Consider the following 20,571-nt stretch of genomic DNA (forward strand, 5'->3'; position numbering starts at 1 on the left):
AGCTACAGGAACCAGAAGAAGAACAAAGCCCAAAACCAGTAGAGGGAAGGAAATAATATAAATGAAAGCAGAAATAAATGAAATAGAGACAAACAAAACAAAACAAAAACAATAAAACAGATCAGTGAAACCAGGAACTGGTTCTTTGAAAAGATCAACAAAACTGATAGACCTTTAAACTCATCAAGGGAAAAAAAAAAAAGAGAGAGAGCGAGAACTCAGGATCAGAGATGAAGGAGAAAACACCATAGAAATGCAAACAATTCTAAGAATAGTATGAAAAATTATATGCCAACAAATTGGACACCGCAGAAGAAATTGATAAATTCCTAGAAACTAATAATCTTCCAAAACTGAATTAGGAAGACAGAAAATGAAAGACTGATCACTAGCAATGAAAATGAATCAGTAATAATAAAAAAGAACCTCCCAACAACAACGACAACAAAAAAATCCAAGACCAGATGGCTTCACAGGTGAATTCTACCAAACATTTAAAGAATACCTATGCTTCTATATTCCAAAAACAACAACAACAAAAAACCCAATTAAAGCACAAAGATTTCCAAATTCATTCTATGAGGCAAGCATTACCCTGATACCAAACCAGATTAAGACACTACAAAAAAAAAAAGGGGGGGTGGGGGACTACAGGCCACTATCTCTGATGAACATAGATTTAAAAATCCTCAACAAAGTATTAGCTAACCAAATCCAATAATACATCCAAGAAAAAAAAAAAATCATTCACCACAGTCACATGGGATTTACTCCAGGATGCAAGAGTGGTTCAATATTCACAAATCAATCAACATGATACATCATATTAAAAAGAGAAAAACTATATGATCATCTTGATAGATGCAGAAAAAGCGTTAGACAAAGTATAATATCTATTCATCATAAAAACTCTCAACGAAGTAGGATTAGAGGGAACATACCTCAACATACTAAAGGCCATATATAAAGTACCCACAATTAACATCATACTTAATGGCAAAAAACCAGTTTCTCTTTTAAGATCAGGAACAAGGCAAGAATGTCCATTCCTACCATTTCTATTCAACATAGTACTGGAGGTCCTAGCCACAGCAATCAGACAAGAAAAAGAAATAAAAGGCATCCAAATTGGTATGGAAAAGGTAAAATTTTCATTATTTTCAGGTAACATGACACTATGCATAGGAAACCCTAAAGACTACCAAAAAACTTCTAGAACAGATAAATGAATTAAGTGGCAGGATACTAAATATGCAGAAATCGGTTGCATTTTTATACAATAATGGTGTAGCAGAATAAGAAATTAACAATCTCGTTCACAATTGCACAATAAAATACCTAGGAATAAACTTAATCAAGGTGGTGAAAGACCTGTACTTCAAAAACTATAAAACATTGATGAAAGAAATTGAAGAGGACACAAATGAAAATATATTCCATGCTCATGAATTGGAAGAACGAATACTGTTAAAATGTCCATCCTATCCAAAGTAATTTACAGATTTAATGCAATCCCTTATCTAAATACCAAAAAAATTTTTCACAGAACTAGAATAATCTTAAAATTTGTAGGGAAACACAAAAGACCCCAAATAGCCTAAACAATCTTGAAAAAGAACAAAACTGGAGGTATCACAATCCTAGATTTTAGGATATAGTACAAACTATATTAATCGAAACAGACTGGTACTGGCACAAAAATGGACACATAGATCAATGGAACAGGATAGAGAGCCAGGAAATAAATCCTCACTTATATGGTCAATTAATCTACAAAGGAGGCAAGAATATAAAATGGGGAAAAACTTCAACAAATAATGTTGGGAAAACTGGACAGCAGCATGAAAAAAAATGAAATTGGACCACTTTCTCAGACCATATGCAGAAATCTCTAAAACTCAAAATGGATTAAAGACCTGAATGTGAGACCTGAAATCATAAAACTCTTAAAAGAAAACATAGGGAGTAATTTGACATTGGCATTTAAACATTTTTCTAGATGCGTTTTCTCAGGCAAGAGAACCAAAAGCAAAATTAAACTATTGGGAAATGCACTAAAATAAAAATGTTTTGCACAGCAAACCATCAACAAAGCAAAAGACAATCTACTGAATGGGAGAAGATATTTGCAAATGACATATCCAATAAAGGGTTAATAGCCAAAATATACAGAAAACTTATGCAACTCAACACAAATAATCTAATTAAAAATGGGGGAGAAAACCTGAATAGACATTTTTCCAAAGAAGGCATACAGATGGCCAACACATGAAAAGATATTCAACATCCCTAATCATCAGGAAATAATTCAAACTAAATCATAAGGAGATATTACCTCACACCTGTCAGAATGGCTAAAATGAAAAACATAAAAAAATAACAAGTACTGGCAAGGATGAGGAGAAAAAAGAACTCTTGTTCACTGTTGGTGGGAATCCTAATGGTACAGCCACTGTGGAAAACAGTATAAATGTTCCTCAAAAAATTAAGGATAGAATTACTACATGATCCAGTGACTCTACTACTGGGCATTTACCCAAAGAAAATAAAAACACTATTCTAAAAGATATATGCACCTGTTTGTTTATTGCAGAATTATTTACAGTAGCAAAGATATGGAAGCAGCCCAATTGTCGATTCATATATGAATGGATAAAGAAGAAGAGGTATATATACACATACACAATGGAATATTACTCAGCCATAAAAAGAGTGAGATCTGGCTATTTGCAAAATAGATAGACCTAGAGGATATAGTGGTAAGTGAAATAAGTCAGAGAAAGACAAATACCATATGATTTCACTCAGGTAGAATTTAAGAAACAAAAGAAACGAGCAAAGAAAGAAACAACCAAAAACCAGACTCTTAGATACAGAGAATAAACTGGGAGCTGCCAGAGGGGAGTTGGGTGGGGGATGGGTGAAATAGATAAAGGGGATTAAGAGTACACTTATCTTGATGAGCACTGAACAATGTATGGAATTATTGAATCATATTGTACACCTAAAACTAATACAACACCATATGTTAATTACACTTCAATTTTTTTAAAAAGCGAATTTGTTCTGTATTAACTGAATAATTGGGTCCATTATCTATTTAACATTGCAGGTGTTTATGTGACTATATTTGTGTGTCTGTTTTACACATGCCTGAGTACATTGGAAATCTACCATGGCATCTGAATATAATTAAAGTATGACCTAAGCATTTTTAAAGATAGAATACTTAGTAAAACTATTAAATCTCCACTTTTTAAATGATCTGTTTACATGTTAGCAGGATTATAATCAGGGATGTGGAAGATCTAAAAAGCCTTTAAATTCAAATCTATCAAGCTTAATAGCCCTGTAACTTTGCTAAAAGTTTGGGTTGATTGCTGGCTCAAGTTTCAGTATTGTGATAAGGATTATTCTCTCCCTTTCCATTAATGCTGGGATTTATATGGCTCTTGGTGAAAGTGGGAGTGATGTCTTCTGATTGCCTTGCTCTGTTTATTATCATTGTTGACAGTCAGGAGAAAGAGAGTAACTCATGTTTCAATTAAGGACCAGTCAAAAATTAGAACAAATATCCATTACAAAAGATTTGGCCTTGGGGCATTGGAGAGAGATGAGGGAAGCATAAAACCAAAGTAAATAAGGCATCCAGAGAACTCAGGGACTCTTCTGACAAAGGCCTTTGTATGAAAGCTGAAACTAAGCACTCGTTTAAGGGCTTGGATGGTCCAAAGCAATAAAACATTAACTACCTGGAGAAATGAAGAAGAGAAATTATGATAATCTTTAACCAAGATTACAATATAAAGGTGTGTTCATGTGACTCAGATGAAAGTTGGAATTGAAAAATATTTTATCAGAAGCTAGCAGATATAGAAGGTTGAAATGTTGGTGGGTCCCTCACAAACCTTGCTGTGTACTGTTTGAGTCAGTGAAGGTGAGCTCAGGGAAAAACCTGTGTTCAATGATTTCTACTTTTGTGGGTATCTTAATGTGAAAGGTTTTTGGTATTAGCAAACCAGAAAATGGGGCATTTGTTGGGAGACTTCTCATTGGTCTGGATCTCCACAATTCAGGCTCCAAACTGCTTAGAAGTTCTTTTGAATCTTAGGTGATGATTAAGGATTATCAACTCTAAGAGAATTGAAGTTTACTTTCTAGTTCAGTGGTGGGATAAGGAAGGTAATAGAGTTGTATTTAGAGAAATAGAAGGCACAATTCAATGGAAGGTGATATTGCGTAAGTCTGATGGGATCTTGGTGATGGGTTTTCTCTGAAAATGATCTCAATTAAGTTCTGAGTAGACCGTGGTGGCCCAGGAAGCAGAGAATTGGTGGGAAAGAAGGAAAAAAAAAAAGTGGTACCTTGCTTGATGATATAGTAAGGGGCTACATGATTTTCTGATAGTCTGGAAAAAAAATCTGAAGGTTTTTAGGGGAACCCCCTCCAGTTCACTGATTTATTGAACACTTATTAAGTCCTTCTGCCATCAGCCTTGATTTCATATTCATTTTCTCATTAAACGAATTTACTGCCCTAGCATGCTCTTTCATTGAAATATAACATGAACATTTTTTAAAAATTAAAGATGTTGCCAAGTAACTTATCCGATGACAATGACTCTGTCTTTTAGGTCAAGGTAAACTATTAAGTACAGCTCTTTAGCAGCAACTCACGTATCTTCATTTCTTGACTCAGCAAAGTTTATTGAACAAATGTTATGAGCCAGGAAGTATTCTGGATATTAAGAATTCTAAGGTGAACCAGATATTCCTATCAAAGAACATCCAATTTAATGGAGAAACAAACCCATGATTAGACAATTGCAACATAGTGACATGATGGAAGAAAGCAGAGGTAGGCAAGAAGTATATCAGAGAGCCCTCGGCCTGGCTAGGAAGATTTTCAGTAAGGTTTTCTATAGTAGGTGATGGCTTGGGTGGGGGGTAAGGGAAGTGGTCCAGGGGGATGGGAGAGTAAAAGTGAAACAGCAAGGGGGCCAGTCTTGTCCTCTACTGTAGTGTCAGTCACAGGCCTCTTTTGAGCACAAGTTGTCTCCTGTCAACAGAGGGCAGTTTTTGAAGAAGGGGAATAGCTGTGAGCTTTCAGCAGCTAACACTCACAGAAGCCCAAGATGGTGCACTGTTCTGGTGGAGGGGTCTGGCTGGTGCACCAAAACAGCATCAGTCAACCACCAGGGTGCTTGGGCTATGAGTAATAGACATATCAAATGTTGATCCGTCTTTCAAGAAGCTTGAATGTAGTTGTTTCTCAGGAAACCTCCTTGGCCTCATTCTCACAATGAACATTTCTCACCGGGCAAAGTCTACTACTTTCATCTGCAACTCATCACTACCTTCTGATGTCTTGGTGACACCCACACATCCAGCCAGGAATTTCCATGAATAAATCTTTGTTGAATGAATAAATGTACAATGTTTCTCCAGCTGAAGGAGGGAAAAAACATTATAGACAGAAAAGAGTTGCTCAGCAATATGGAGAAGTAAAGGATAAACTAGGACAATGAATTTAAAGTGGCAGTTCAGATCTGATCAGAATGATAAACAGGTGAAATGTTCCGGTCACATCTGATCATGCTAGATATATTAATTTTTTTGTTTAAATTAGGGTTTTTTTTTTTTTTTTTCCAGCTCAAAATACACACTTTAGATAAGTTCCCAAGAACCCTCTCCTCCCTACCCATATTTAGGAGAAAATCAGACACATTTAGTCAACTTATTGAAAATCAAATTCTTCTTTTCCCTGCAGGTAGTAAGTTGTTCCTGGCTCTAGATGATCGAGGTGGGGAAATTCAGACCTACTGTCAGTGTCTGGACAATCGCAGAGGTCCATCCTTCTGTCCAGGCACAGGGAAGGGGAAAGAGCCAAGAGGAAATGGTTAAGAAGGAAACTCAGGCAAGCCTTTCCCTCAAGAGGAAGAAATCTTTTAGACAAAGGACAAAGGCAAAACAGATTTCTCAGGGAAAAAAAAAAGGCACTTCAACTTACAAGTCTTTTATGATAACAAATTCTCTAGGGAGAGATAACTAGAGAAAACATGTGACTTAGCTTTCAGAAACAAGCCATCTGGAAGTGGAAGGAGAAAACATTGGATGTAAGTTCCTGGCAGTGAGCTCCAGAGGGCATATCATAGCATCTGCATCTTCTTTTTTTTTTTTTTTTTTTTTTTTAAAAGATTTTATTTATTTATTTGACAGAGAGAGAGAGACAGCGAGAGAGGGAACACAAGCAGGGGGAGTGGGAAAGGGAGAAGCAGGCTTCCTGCCGAGCCGGGAGCCCGATGTGGGACTCGATCCCGGGACTCCAGGATCATGACCTGAGCCGAAGGCAGTCGCTTAACCAACTGAGCCACCCAGGCGCCCCGCATCTGCATCTTCTTAGCAATCTGCTGTATTTTGTGCTACACTAACAACTGACAAAGAAAAAGAATGGAGAGTGTCAAGGAATTACCATTTGGTGGCTCCTACATGTCAGCCATTGCATGAGCTATTTCATATACACCCCCTCATTTGATCCTCAGACTGACCATCCAAATAACTTTCATCTATATTTAAAAGGAGTTAAGTGTACCTAAAGCAAAATATACTTTTCCATTTTCCCAGAGACCTAGGATTTCAGAAATAGTTTCCTGAATTGTGATTAGTTATGAAGCAGCTTTCATATGAGGGTAATTTGAGGACAGTGCAATGAACATATAAGGTACGCTGCTCATAGTCTACTCCAGTTAGGGCACTCTCAAAATAAACATGGGCCTTTGGTGCCTAGTGAGCCAGCTTTCTGTTCGGTCATCTTTGGAGGAGAAGGAAAATGAAATATATATCTGCCTCTTTGTTTTCCAACAAATTCTGGGAGAACGTTACTAGTTATAGCAACAGTGCCTTTTGGTAGAAGAATGGATGGGAAAACAATGTTTTGATATATTTAAGTAGTCAGTTCCCTTTTTTTTCCTGAAAGTTTTATTTTGAAAATTACTACTTTTTATTCTTTTGTCACAAATCAGGGAGATATTTAAAGGTCAAAAGAAGAAAATAACTAAAATTCTTAGATCTTCTCTTACATAGAAGATTCAACATATCATAATCTAATTGCCTAATCACATATTTGCCTGTTTAAGATACTTCAATAGCTGTTGGTGTGAATGGCGCCTTTCAATTGATGGAAAGAATTTGGGCAGATAGAAATAACTTCCCCAAACCCCTCCTTAATTTATGTAGGAGTATATTGAGCACACTCAACAAGAGAAACTTAAGATGAGAACCCTGTATATTAGGTGTTACAGCACCACTATGAGGCTATTTTCCCACATGGGGTTCCATAGCAGTCTATACTTCTGGTTTAGACCTGTCTTCTCCCATGAAGACTGGCTTCTCCTGCACTATGGCATGGCTGCATAGGTTTTTTCCAAGACTTCCTGAGAAATCAAGAGGAGCATGTTTGATCTCAGGAGGTCACCAGTAGAATGGGTTACAGTGACCACTAGACCCCAGGTTTGGGATTGGGGTTTATACTCCTGTAGTGTCCCCTGAAGTTCTTTCCTTTAGGGAAGGGCCTGCTATGACTCTGTACCCCTCTCAAAGGATATTCTGGCAAACCTCTCACTGGCTTGTGTGTTTCTAAAATCCTGAGGAGCCAGGGACTGTTGTTACCTTACTTAGGGACAGAAAACTTACTTATGGTGAAAAAGTTACATTGATTCTGAAAATCCAAGCATTTTAATCATCAGTTCTCAAAATTTCAATTTACTGCACATTTTAAAGCAAAACATACACATCTAAGTAGACATCCATCTGGTAGGACTTTAGTGTTATTCTTTTAGTAATATTCAGTATGAAATTCTGAATGTTTAGACTGTCATGTACTTTCCTGTCCTCATTCCACTGGGTGAGATAATTATGATGGGACCTGGAAGAAATCTTCATGGCTTTTTTCTCTGAGGTCAGACTCATATGGCATCCCAAGCTCTTAGTAATCATACCCCGTCTCACTCTATTTACATAATAGTCTCTGTTCTACAATATAGCAAATTACTCCTAAGTGTTCTGGGTCTAATGCCTGGATTTCACCTTTTGCCATCCTTCAACCTGTCCAATCTGACCTTCATACTCACCTTTGGTAATTTTTCTTCCTCAGCTTTACACTCTTTCAACTGCCCACACCATACCCCTAATTTCACATTAGGTCCTTCTTATGTATGTTATTCACTGGGACATCATTGGTGGTATTACTTAGGCATTCTGATTTGTCAGGCACAAATAAGAAAAATTTAATGTTTTGATCCCAGAAATATATAGGCTATTTTTGCTGTTTTTGTTGTTGCTGCTGTTATTCTGGTTTAGTTCCATATTTTACTAACAAGGTTTCTCCTCAGAATGCCACTTCAAGTTGCTAAGTGATAGGAGGATTAGTTTCTACATTGCCATGTCACTTGCATGAATTGTACTCTATTGCCATGGTGTTTCCTAGGTCCAGAGTATACTAATCCTATTGTATCTTCTTAGGTATTTGTTTGCACATGTATTGCTCAACCCACTAATGATACCAACTTAGTTCTAGGTTTTTATTGTTAATGGTCCTGATAGGTCTATTGGTATGCAATTGAAAATAAATACACAAGATCATTAAAAAAAAAAATCACATTGAGATGTGTGAGCCTTTGGCTGCTTAATGGATGAAGGACATTATGGAGATATGATGCTCTGCAAACTTATGAATGTTTTGTACCTTTAAAAGCTGATTAATGCAGCCATTCACTAATTCATTCAACAATCAGAGCACATTAAATGTGCCAAGCCTCTTTAAAGAGGGGGAACCAAATAATTAGCAGCCAGTTCCTTTCTTTAAAAATCTAAAAATCTAATGGGGAAGGCAGACATGTAAGTCATTTTTTAAGGTGTGATAAGCTTGACTGACATTTTACTATGTAGTCTAGTACTTCTGGAAGACATGCTTGCTCTGCAAATTTAGGTTTCCTAAAAGGTAGGAAAAGGAGTGGTATTGAAGAATTCAGTAATCAGTAATATTTGGAACTCACATTCAGGTAAGGAACATCAGTTTCAAGTGGAGAGGAGGATAGACAAGAACTGGCAATTCCTAGAATTTGAAGACCGAGATTTCTAGTGTTATCGGTAAGATATTCATTTAGGCATAGAAAACAAGGCAGAAGTTTAGATACCACCACCTGTGCACAAAGTCATAGTTGGGCCATAGGCAAGAGAAACCTGTTGGTATTTGATAGTTTATAACCTATCTTCTTGCTTATAGTCTGCCAAAAATAATCTGAAACTCTTGGGGTGCCTGGGTGGCTCAGTTGGTTAAGCAGCTGACTCTTGGTTTCAGTTCAGGTCATGATCTCAGGTTCGTGGGATGGAGCCCTGCATCAGGCTCCACGCTCAGCCGGAGTCTTCTTGGATATTCTCTCCCTCTGCCCCTTCCCCTGCTCATGTGTGCACTCTCTCTCTCAAAAAAATAAAATCTGAAACTCTTGTAAAATAATCTCAATACATCTTCATCTTCAAAAATTGTTTCAAGTCCTATTATTTTCTAGTAGTGATAGCAATAATTATAATAATTACTCAGTGCTTAATATTGGGATTAAATTCTACTTAAGACTTGTGTGGTTTATTCTATTCAAACCTATACTTCTGTCATAAGTGGGTGTATAGCATGATCTTTAAGGAAGCAACATCATGTTATCTACACTGCATTTATCTACTTTGTTAGACCGCTTAGGGAAGTGGCATTGGCAAGATGGTTAAATAATACATCCTCCTCCCATATTCCCACTGAATAACAGTAATTTGGCACCATCCATAGATAAAGGTTCTTTTGTAGAAGCTTTGGGATTCAGGTAAAAGATTCTGAAACCCTGGTACAGTTCAAAAACCAACATAGCTGGTAGGAGACATGCCGGCCTGTGCCTCTAGAGCCAGATTTGCAAACTTTAATCTTGGTTGGTTCCAGCCCCTTTCAGCCATGGTCTAGTGCCAGTCCTTCCCACCAAGGGACCCATCCGATGGCCAGGCAGGAGCTCTCCCAGGGATCTGGGGGAGCTACATACATTTGTGAACAGACCTGCCAACAGAGGACCTAACCATGGACCCTGAGGCAGACCTTTGTCCCTCCACCTACCATATTTAACAAGGTACTGGGGGAAGCCCCATCCATCCAGAGATCAAACAGGATACATATACCTGACCAAACCCCTGGTAACAAGCCTATCAATTGTATACCCCACTGCAGACCTAGCGAGCTTCAAAACTGGCTCAAGCTCAGCATGACTGCAATTCCAGAGCTAATACCATTAGCCTGGGGAATTGGCAGAAGATCCTTACCTGTCAACACCAGTTTGTAAATACCAGAAGAGGCACCTGCTCTTTCCAATGCACAGACCAATGCATGATTAGGTGACTCATGAAGAATCGGGCAATCATGACACTACCAAAGGGATCTAACAAAGCTCCAGTGACTGATCCCAAGGAAATGGAAATCTATGACTTGCCTTACAAAGAATTCAAAATAATCACCTTATAGAAACTCAATGAAATGCAAGAGAACACAGTAACTAAAATCAGGAAAATAATGCATGAACAAACTAAGACATTTAATAAAGAAGTAAAAACCATAAAAATGAACCAAAAAGAAATTCAGGAGCTGAAGAAGACAGTGACAGAACTGCAAGATTCAATAGAGAGCTTCAACAAAAGACTTGATCATGCAGAAGAAATAATCCACAAACTCCAAGATAGAACATTGAACATAACGAGATAGAGGAACAACAACAAAAAAAGCATATTCACATGAGAATCCCATGAAGAAAGAGGCAGAAAAACTTAAATAGTTGAAAACTTCCCGAATTTGGGGGAGATATGGACATTTAGGTACAGAGAGTTCAAAAGACCACAAGATCAACCCCAAAAATATCCCAAGATGCATTATAATCAAAATATTAAGTCAGAGACAAAAAGAATTTTGAAAGCAGCAAGAGAAAAACAATTCATCACACAAAAACCTCCATAAATCTATCAGTAAATTTTTCTGCATAAAACAAGTCTCTTCAACAAATGGTGCTGGGAAAACTGGTTAGCTACATGTGAAAGCATGAAACTGGACCACCCTCTTACACCACATACAAAAATAAAGTCAAAATGGATTAAAGATTTGAATGTAAAGCCTAAAGCCATAAAAGATCTGAAAGAAAATATAGGTAGTAAGCTCTTTGGTCAATTTTAGTAATATTTTTTGGACCAGTCTAAGGGCAAGGGGAAGAGCTAAAATACATAGAATTTCCTCAAACTAAAAAATTTTTTGCATAGTGAAGGAAAACATCAAGAAAACAAAAGCAACCTACAGAATGAGAGAAGATATTTGCAAATGATATATCTGATAAGAGGTTAATATCCAAAATATATAAAGAACTTATACAACTTAATATCTAAAAAACAACCCAATTTAAAAATTGGCAGAGTACCTGAGTAGAAATTTTTTTCCTAATACATACAGATGGCCAACAGGCACATAAAAAGATGATCATTTTAATACCAATCAAAACCACAACTGAGATATCACTTCACACATGTTAGGTTGCCTATTATCATAGAAACAACAAAGAACAAGTTTTGGTGAGGATGTGGAGAAAAAACAACCCTCATATGCTGTTGGTGGGAATGTCAATTAATGAAGCCCCTATGGAAAACAGTATGAACTGCAATACAATCCTGGAATTACACTTCTGGGTATTTATCTGAAGAATATGAAAACACCAATTCAAAGAAACATGCACTCCTATGTTCACTGCAGTATTATTTACAATAGCCAAGATATGGAAGTGACCTAAGCATCTACTGACAGATAAATGGATAAAAGAGATACGTGGTATGTGCCTGCGTGCGCGCACGTGCACACACACACACACTCATACACAGTAATATTATTACTTGGCCATAAAAAAAGAAATCTTGTCATTTGCAATAATGTTGATGGAACAAGAAGATATTATGCTAAGTAAAATAGGTCAAAGAAAAATAAATATATGATTTCACTTGCATGTGGAATCTAAAAAAACAAATAAATAAAACAGAAACAGACTCATAGATACAGGAAACTGTTGGTTACCAGAGAGGAGTGGGGTTGGGGTGGGCAAAATAGGTAAAGGGAATTAAGAGGTACAGCTTTCCAGGTATAAAATAAATGAGTCATGCGGATGTAATATGCAGCATAGGAAATATAGTTAATAACACTGTAATAACTTTGGTGACAGTTGGTAACTAGAATTATCATGGGGATCATTTATAATATATAAAAATTTTGAATCCCTATGACATACAACTGAAACTAATAGGATATTGTATGCCAATTATATTTTAATTTAAAAAAAGATGTAAAGTAGGACGTTAATAGCATAAAATGTGGGGGGAAAAGAAGTATAGTTTTTATATGTATTTGAAGGTAAGGGTCTGTTGTGTCAAAGTAAACGGTTGTTTTATGTAGTCTCATGGTAACCATAAGGGAAAAAACCTATAATAGAGACATAAAAGATAAAAAAAATTAAAGCATACCACTACAAGAAGATATATAACAAAGGAAGGCTGCAGGAAAGGAAGAAAGCAACAAGGAAATTTAAAAACCAGTAGAACACAATTAACAAAATGACAGTAGTAAGTAGTTACTTGTCAAAAATTACTTTAAATGTAAGTGGACTAAATTCTCCCATCAAAAGACCAAGTTGCTAAATGGGTTCAAAACAAAAACAAACAAACCCAAAATCCAACAATATGCTGCCTACAATTGATTCACTTTAGCTCACATAGACAAAGTGAAGGGATGAAAGAAGACATTCCATGCAAATGCTAACTAAGAGAGACTAGGAGTCACTATACTTAAATCAGAAAAAATATACTTTCGTTAAAATTGGTCACAGGAGACTTAGAAAGTCACTATATAGGGATAAAAAGGTCCATTCATTGAGAGGATATAACAATTGTAAATACATATTCACCCAACATTGGTGCATCTATATATTTAAAGCAAATATTAATGGAACTGAGTGTAGAAATATATAGCAATACAATAATAGTAGGGGATTTTAATTCTGTACTTTCACATTGAATAGACCATCTAGACAGAAAAACAAGGAAACAGTGGATTTGAATAATGCTATAAACCAAATGAACCTAAAAGACAAATATAGAACATTTTCTCCAACAGCATAAGAAGACATGTTATTCTCAAGGGCACATGGATGGTTCTCCAGGATAGATATATTGGGCCACAAAGCAAGCCTTAACAAATTTAAGAGGACTGAAATCATATCAAGTATCTTTTCCAACAATGGTATGAAGCTAGAAATCAATAACAAGAGAAAGGAAAAATTCACAAGTGTATGGAAAGTATACAATATGCTCCTGAACAACTAGTGGGTCTAAGAAGAATTCATAAAGTATTGAGACAAAAAAATGAAAATGTAACAGCCAAAACTTATGGAATGGAGGAAAAGCAGTTTCAAGAGGCAAGTTTACAGTGACAAATGTCTACATTAAGAGAAAAGAAACATATCAAATAAAGAACTTTATAACTCAAGAAATTAGAAAAGAATCTAAAGTGCATAGTTAGCAGAAAAAAGAAAATAATGAAAATTAGAGCAGAAGTAAAACAGATTGGAAAAACAGAAAAATATCAATGGAACAGAGGTGGTTTTTGAATAAACAAAACTGATAAACTTTTGGCTTGGGGCGCCTGGGTGGCTCAGTCGTTAAGCGTCTGCCTTCGACTCAGGTCATGATCCCAGGGTCCTGGGATCGAGCCCCGCATCAGGCTCCCTGCTCAGCGGGAAGCCTGCTTCTCCCTCTCCCACTCCCCCTGCTTGTGTTCCCTCTCTGGCTGTCTTTCTCTCTGTCAAATAAATAAAATCTTTAAAAAAAAAAAACAAAAAAAAACTGATAAACTTTTGGCTAGGAACCAAGAAAAAAAAGAGAACTCAAACAAAATTATGAGAGAAGACATTAAAACTGACACTACATATATTCAAAGGATAAGAGGATAATATAAACTGTATGTAATCAAAAACGGATAACACAGAAGAAATGGAAATTCCTAGGAGCATACAACCTACCAAGAATGAATCATGAAAATAGAAAATCAGAATAGATCAACAACTGTGGAGATTGAAATAGTAATCAAAAACCTTCCAACATAGAAAATCCCAGGATTAGATGATTTCACTGGTGAATTCTACCAAACGTTTAAAAATGATCAATGCAAAGATGGCGGAGGAGTAGGAGACCTGGATTTCGTCTCCTCTCAGGAATTCAGCTGGATAGGGATCAAACCATTCTGAACACCTATAAACTCAACAGGAGATCGAAGAAAAGAATAGCAACAACTCTCTGAACAGAAAAGCGACCACTTTCTGGAAGGTAGGACGTGCGGAGAAGTGAATCCGAGGCGTTATTCGGGAGGATAGACGGCGGGGGAGGGGCCTCCATCAGCCACTTCTGGCAAGTGATAGAGCCACGGAGCACAAAATCGGAACTTTTAGAAGTCTGCTCCGCTGAGGGACGTCACTCTGGTGGCGAAGTGGGGGGTGGAACCCTCGCGGGACAGTGTGGTCTCAGGACCCTCGGGGTCACAGAAAGACCGGGGGTGCCTGAGTGCGGCAGAGCTCCCAGGTATCGGAGCAGGGAAGCCGGCTGCAGAGACGGAGCCCAGGCGTGGGCTCTCAGCTCGGGGTTGCCATAAACCGTGATCCGCGGCACAGTCGGGCCACCGCTCCTCCAGCAGGGACCCAACAAGCGGCAGATCCAGGGAGACTCACCTTCTTCCCCCGGGAGGAGAGGTGCGGGAGCACACCGCGGGGATCTGCTGGGTTTGGAGACTCCACACGGGGTCGGGTGCCAGAGAGAAAAACGCGCAGTCACAGGCCGGGTGAGCGTGGAGTGCAGCCGGAGACCGGGGAGATGGGAGTGACTGACTGCTTTTCTCTGGGGGCTCGCTGAGGAGCGGGACCCCCAGTTCTCGGCTCCTCCGGGGCGGAGACTGGGAGGCCGCCATTTTCACTCTCCGCCTCCAAAGCTGTACGGAGAGCTTGCAGGGAACAAAAGCTCCGGAGAGCAAACCCGAGCAGATTACTTAGCCCAGACCAGCAAGGGCAGGGCAATTTTGCCTCCGGCAAAGACATTTGGGAACCACCGCAACAGGCCCCTCCCCCAGAAGATCAGCGAGAACAGCCAGCCAAGACCAAGTTTACCGATCAATGAGAACGGCAGAACTCCAGCGCTAGGGGAATACTGCACATAGAATTCATGGCTTTTTTACCATGATTCTTTAGTCTTTCAAAGTTAATTAATTTTTTTTAACTGTCTTTTTTTCTTTTTTCTTTTTTTTTGAATTTTTCTTTTTCCCTTTTTCAACCAACATCTTATCAATCCCTTTTTAAAAAAAAAAACATTTTTATTTTTCATTTTTAAAGTCATATTCTATCCCTTCATAGTAGTTACCTGTATTTTTGGCATATATATATAAGTTGTTCTCTCTTTAAAATCTTGAGATAGTTTCTCCTAACAGATCAAAATATACTCTAAATCTCTAGTGTATGGTTTTTTTCTACTCCCCTGCCTGATCACATTCTCTCCCTTTTTTCTTTTTTTTTTTTTTAATCCTCTTCTTTCTTTTTTCAAACAACTTATCAAATCCTTTTTTAAAATTTTTTATAATTTCCATCTTTACAGTCATATTCCATCCCTTCATCATATCAACCCTTATTTTTGTACATATATAAGTTTTTCTTTCTTTAAAATTTTGGGAGGGACTTTCTTTTAACAGACCAAAATACACCCAAAATCTAGTGTGTGGCACTGATCTATAAACCAGCCTGATCATATTTGATCACATTCTGTTTTTGTTTTGTTTTGTTTTGTTCTGCTTTTGTTTGTTTTTATCTTTATCTTTTTCTTTTTTCTTTTTTTCTTTCTTTTTCTTTTTTCTCTCTTTCCCTTTCTTTTCCCACTGCTTCAGGTCTTTTCTGATTTGTTTAGAGTATATTTTCTGGGGACGTTGTTACCCTGCTAGCATTTTGTTCTCTCATTAATCTATTCTCCTCTGCACAAAATGACAAGATGGAAAAAATCACCTCAACAAAAAGAACAAGAGGTAGTACCAACTGCCAGGGACCTACTCAATACGGACATTAGTACGATGTCAGATCTAGAGTTCAGAATCATCACTTTAAAGATACTAGCTGGGCTTGAAAAAAGCATGGAAGTTATTAGAGAAACCCTTTCTGGAGAAGTAAAAGAACTAAAATCGAACCAAGTAGAAATCAAAAAGGCTATTAATGAGGTGCAATCAAATATGGGGGCACTAACTGCTAGGATAAATGAGGCAGAAGAAAGAATCAGTGAGATAGAAGACCAAATGATGGAAAATAAAGAAGCTGAGAAAAAGAGAGATAAACAACTACTGGATCACGAGGGCAGAATTCGAGAGATAAACGATACCATAAGACGAAACAACATTAGAATAATTGGGATCCCAGAAGAAGAAGAAAGAGAGAGAGGGGCAGAAGGTATAATGGACCAAATTATAGCAGAGAACTTCCCTAATTTGGGGAAGGAAACAGGCATCAAAATCCAGGAAGCACAGAGAACCCCTCTCAAAATCAATAAAAAGAGGTCAACACCCCGACATCTAATAGTAAAACTTACGAGTCTCAGAGACAAAGAGAAAATCCTGAAAGCAGCTCGGGAGAAGAGATATGTAACCTACAATGGTAGAAACATTAGATTGGCAACAGACTTATCCACAGAGACCTGGCAGGCCAGAAGGGCTGGCAGGACATATTCAGAGCACTAAATGAGAAAAATATGCAGCCAAGAATACTATATCCAGCTAGGCTATCATTGAAAATTGAAGGAGAGATAAAAAGCTTCCAGGACAAACAAAAACTAAAGGAATTTGCAAACACGAAACCAGCCCTACAAGAAATATTGAAAGGGGTCCTCTAAGCAAAGAGAGAGCCTAAAAGCAACATAGACCAGAAAGGAACACAAAAAATATACAGTAACAGTCACTTTACAGGCAATACAATGGCACTAAATTCCTATCTTTCAATAGTTACCCTGAATGTAAATGGGCTAAATGCCCCAATCAAAAGACACAGGCTATCAGATTGGATTAAAAAACAAGAACCATCGATATGCTGTCTGCAAGAGACTCATTTTAGACCCAAAGACACCCCCAGATTGAAAGTGAGGGGGTGGAAAACCATTTACCATGCTAATGGACACCAAAAGAAAGCTGGGGTGGCAATCCTTATATCAGACAAATTAGATTTTAAACCAAAGACTGTAATAAGAGATGAGGAAGGACACTATATCATACTTAAAGGGTCTATCCAACAAGAAGATCTAACAATTGTAAATATCTATGCCCCTAACATGGGAGCAGCCAATTATATAAGGCAATTAATAACAAAAGCAAAGAAACACATTGACAACAATACAATAATAGTGGGGGACTTTAACACCCCCCTCACTGAAATGGACAGATCGTCTAAGCAAAAGATCAACAAGGAAATAAAGACTTTAAATGACACACTGGACCAAATGGACTTCACAGACATATTCAGAACATTCCATCCCAAAGCAACGGAATACACATTCTTCTCTAGTGCCCATGGAACATTCTCCAGAATAGATCACATCCTAGGTCATAAATCAGGTCTCAACCGGTACCAGAAGATTGGGATCATCCCCTGCCTATTTTCAGACCACAATGCTTTGAAACTAGAACTCAATCACAAGAGGAAAGTCGGAAAGAACTCAAATACATGGAGGCTAAAGAGCATCCTACTGAAGAATGAATGGGTCAACCAGGAAATTAAAGAAGAATTAAAAAAATTCATGGAAACCAATGAAAATGAAAACACAACTATTCAAAATCTTTGGGATACAGCAAAGGCAGTCCTAAGAGGAAAGTATATAGCAATACAAGCCTTTCTCAAGAAACAAGAAAGGTCTCAAGTACACAACCTAACCCTACACCTAAAGGAGCTGGAGAAAGAACAGCAAATAAAGCCTAAACCCAGCAGGAGAAGAGAAATAATAAAGATCAGAGCAGAAATCAATGAAATAGAAACCAAAAGAACAGTAGAACAGATCAACGAAACTAGGAGCTGGTTCTTTGAAAGAATTAACAAGATTGATAAGCCCCTGGCCAGACTTATCAAAAAGAAAAGAGAAATGACCCAAATCAACAAAATCATGAAAGAGGAGAAATCACAACCAACACCAAAGAAATACAAACAATTATAAGAACATATTATGAGCAACTCTATGCCAGCAAATTAGATAACCTGGAAGTAATGGATGCATTCCTAGAGATGTATCAACTCCCAAAACTGAACCAGGAAGAAATAGAAAACCTGAACAGACCTATAACCACTAAGGAAATAGAAGCAGTCATCAAAAATCTCCCAAAACACAAAAGCCCAGGGCCAGATGGCTTCCCAGGGGAATTCTACCAATCATTTCAAGAAGAATTAATACCTATCCTTCTGAAACTGTTCCAAAAAATAGAAATGGAAGGAAAACTTCCAAACTCATTTTATGAGGCCAGCATTACCTTGATCCCAAAACCAGACAAAGACCCCATCAAAAAGGAGAATTACAGACCAATATCCCTGATGAACATGGATGCAAAAATTCTCACCAAAATACTAGCCAATAGGATCCAACAGTACATTAAAAGGATTATTCACCACGACCAAGTGGGATTTATCCCTGGGCTGCAAGGTTGGTTCAAAATCCGCAAATCAATCAACGTGATACAATACATTAACAAAAGAAAGAACAAGAATCATATGATCCTCTCAATAGATGCAGAAAAAGCATTTGACAAAGTACAGCATCCTTTCTTGATCAAAACTCTTCAGAGTATAGGGATAGAGGGTACATACCTCAATATCATAAAAGCCATCTATGAAAAACCTACAGCAAATATCATTCTCAATGGGGAAAAACTGAGAGCTTTCCCCCTAAGGTCAGGAACGCGGCAGGGATGTCCACTATCACCACTGCTATTCAACATAGTATTGGAAGTCCTAGCCACAGCAATCAGACAACAAAAAGAAATCAAAGGCATCCAAATTGGCAAAGAAGAAGTCAAACTCTCACTCTTTGCAGATGATATGATACTTTATGTGGAAAATCCCAAAGACTCCACCCCAAAACTGCTAGAACTCATACAGGAATTCAGTAAAGTGGCAGGATATAAAATCAATGCACAGAAGTCAGTGGCATTCCTATACACCAACAACAAGTCAGAAGAAAGAGAAATTAAGGAGTCGATCCCATTTACAATTGCAGCCAAAACCATAAGATACCTAGGAATAAATCTAACCAAAGAGGCAAAGGATCTGTACTCAGAAAACTATAAAATACTCATGAAAGAAATTGAGGAAGACACAAAGAAATGGAAAAACGTTCCATGCTCATGGATTGGAAGAACAAATATTGTGAAGATGTCAATCCTACCTAGAGCAATCTACACATTCAATGCAATCCCCATCAAAATACCATCCACTTTCTTCAAAGAAATGGAACAAATAATCCTAAAATTTGTATGGAACCAGAAAAGACCCTGCATAGCCAGAGGAATGTTGAAAAAGAAAAGCAAAGCTGGCCGCATCACAATTCCGGACTTCCAGCTCTACTACAAAGCTGTCATCATCAAGACAGTATGGTACTGGCACAAAAACAGACACATAGATCAATGGAACAGAATAGAGAGCCCAGAAATGGACCCTCAACTATATGGTCAACTAATCTTTGACAAAGCAGGAAAGAATGTCCAATGGAAAAAAGACAGTCTCTTCAACAAATGGTGTTGGGAAAATTGGACAGCCACATGCAGAAGAATGAAACTGGACCACTTCCTTACACCACACACAAAAATAGACTCAAAATGGTTGAAAGACCTCAATGTGAGACAGGAGTCCATCAAAATCCTAAAGGAGAACACAGGCAGCAACCTCTTCGACCTCAGCCGCAGCAACTTCTTCCTAGAAACATCACCAAAGGCAAGGGAATCAAGGGCAAAAATGAACTATTGGGACTTCATCAAGATAAAAAGCTTTTGCACAGCAAAGGAAACAGTCAACAAAACCAAAAGACAACTGACAGAATGGGAGAAGATATTTGCAAATGACGTATCAGATAAAGGGCTAGTATCCAAAATCTATAAAGAACTCATCAAACTCAACACCAAAAGAACAAAGAATCCAATCAAGAAATGGGCAGAAGACATGAACAGACATTTTTCCAAAGAAGACATCCAAACGGCCAACAGACACATGAAAAAGTGTTCAATATCGCTCGGCATCAGGGAAATCCAAATCAAAACCTCAGTGAGATACCACCTCACACCAGTCAGAATGGCTAAAATTAACAAGTCAGGAAATGACAGATGTTGGCGGGGATGCGGAGAAAGGGGAACCCTCCTACACTGTTGGTGGGAATGCAAGCTGGTGCAGCCACTCTGGAAAACAGTATGGAGGTT

The sequence above is a fragment of the Phoca vitulina genome, unplaced genomic scaffold (assembly GCF_004348235.1).
Source record: "Phoca vitulina isolate PV1807 unplaced genomic scaffold, GSC_HSeal_1.0 scaffold25, whole genome shotgun sequence".
In the NCBI taxonomy this organism is placed as follows: Eukaryota; Metazoa; Chordata; class Mammalia; order Carnivora; family Phocidae; genus Phoca; species Phoca vitulina.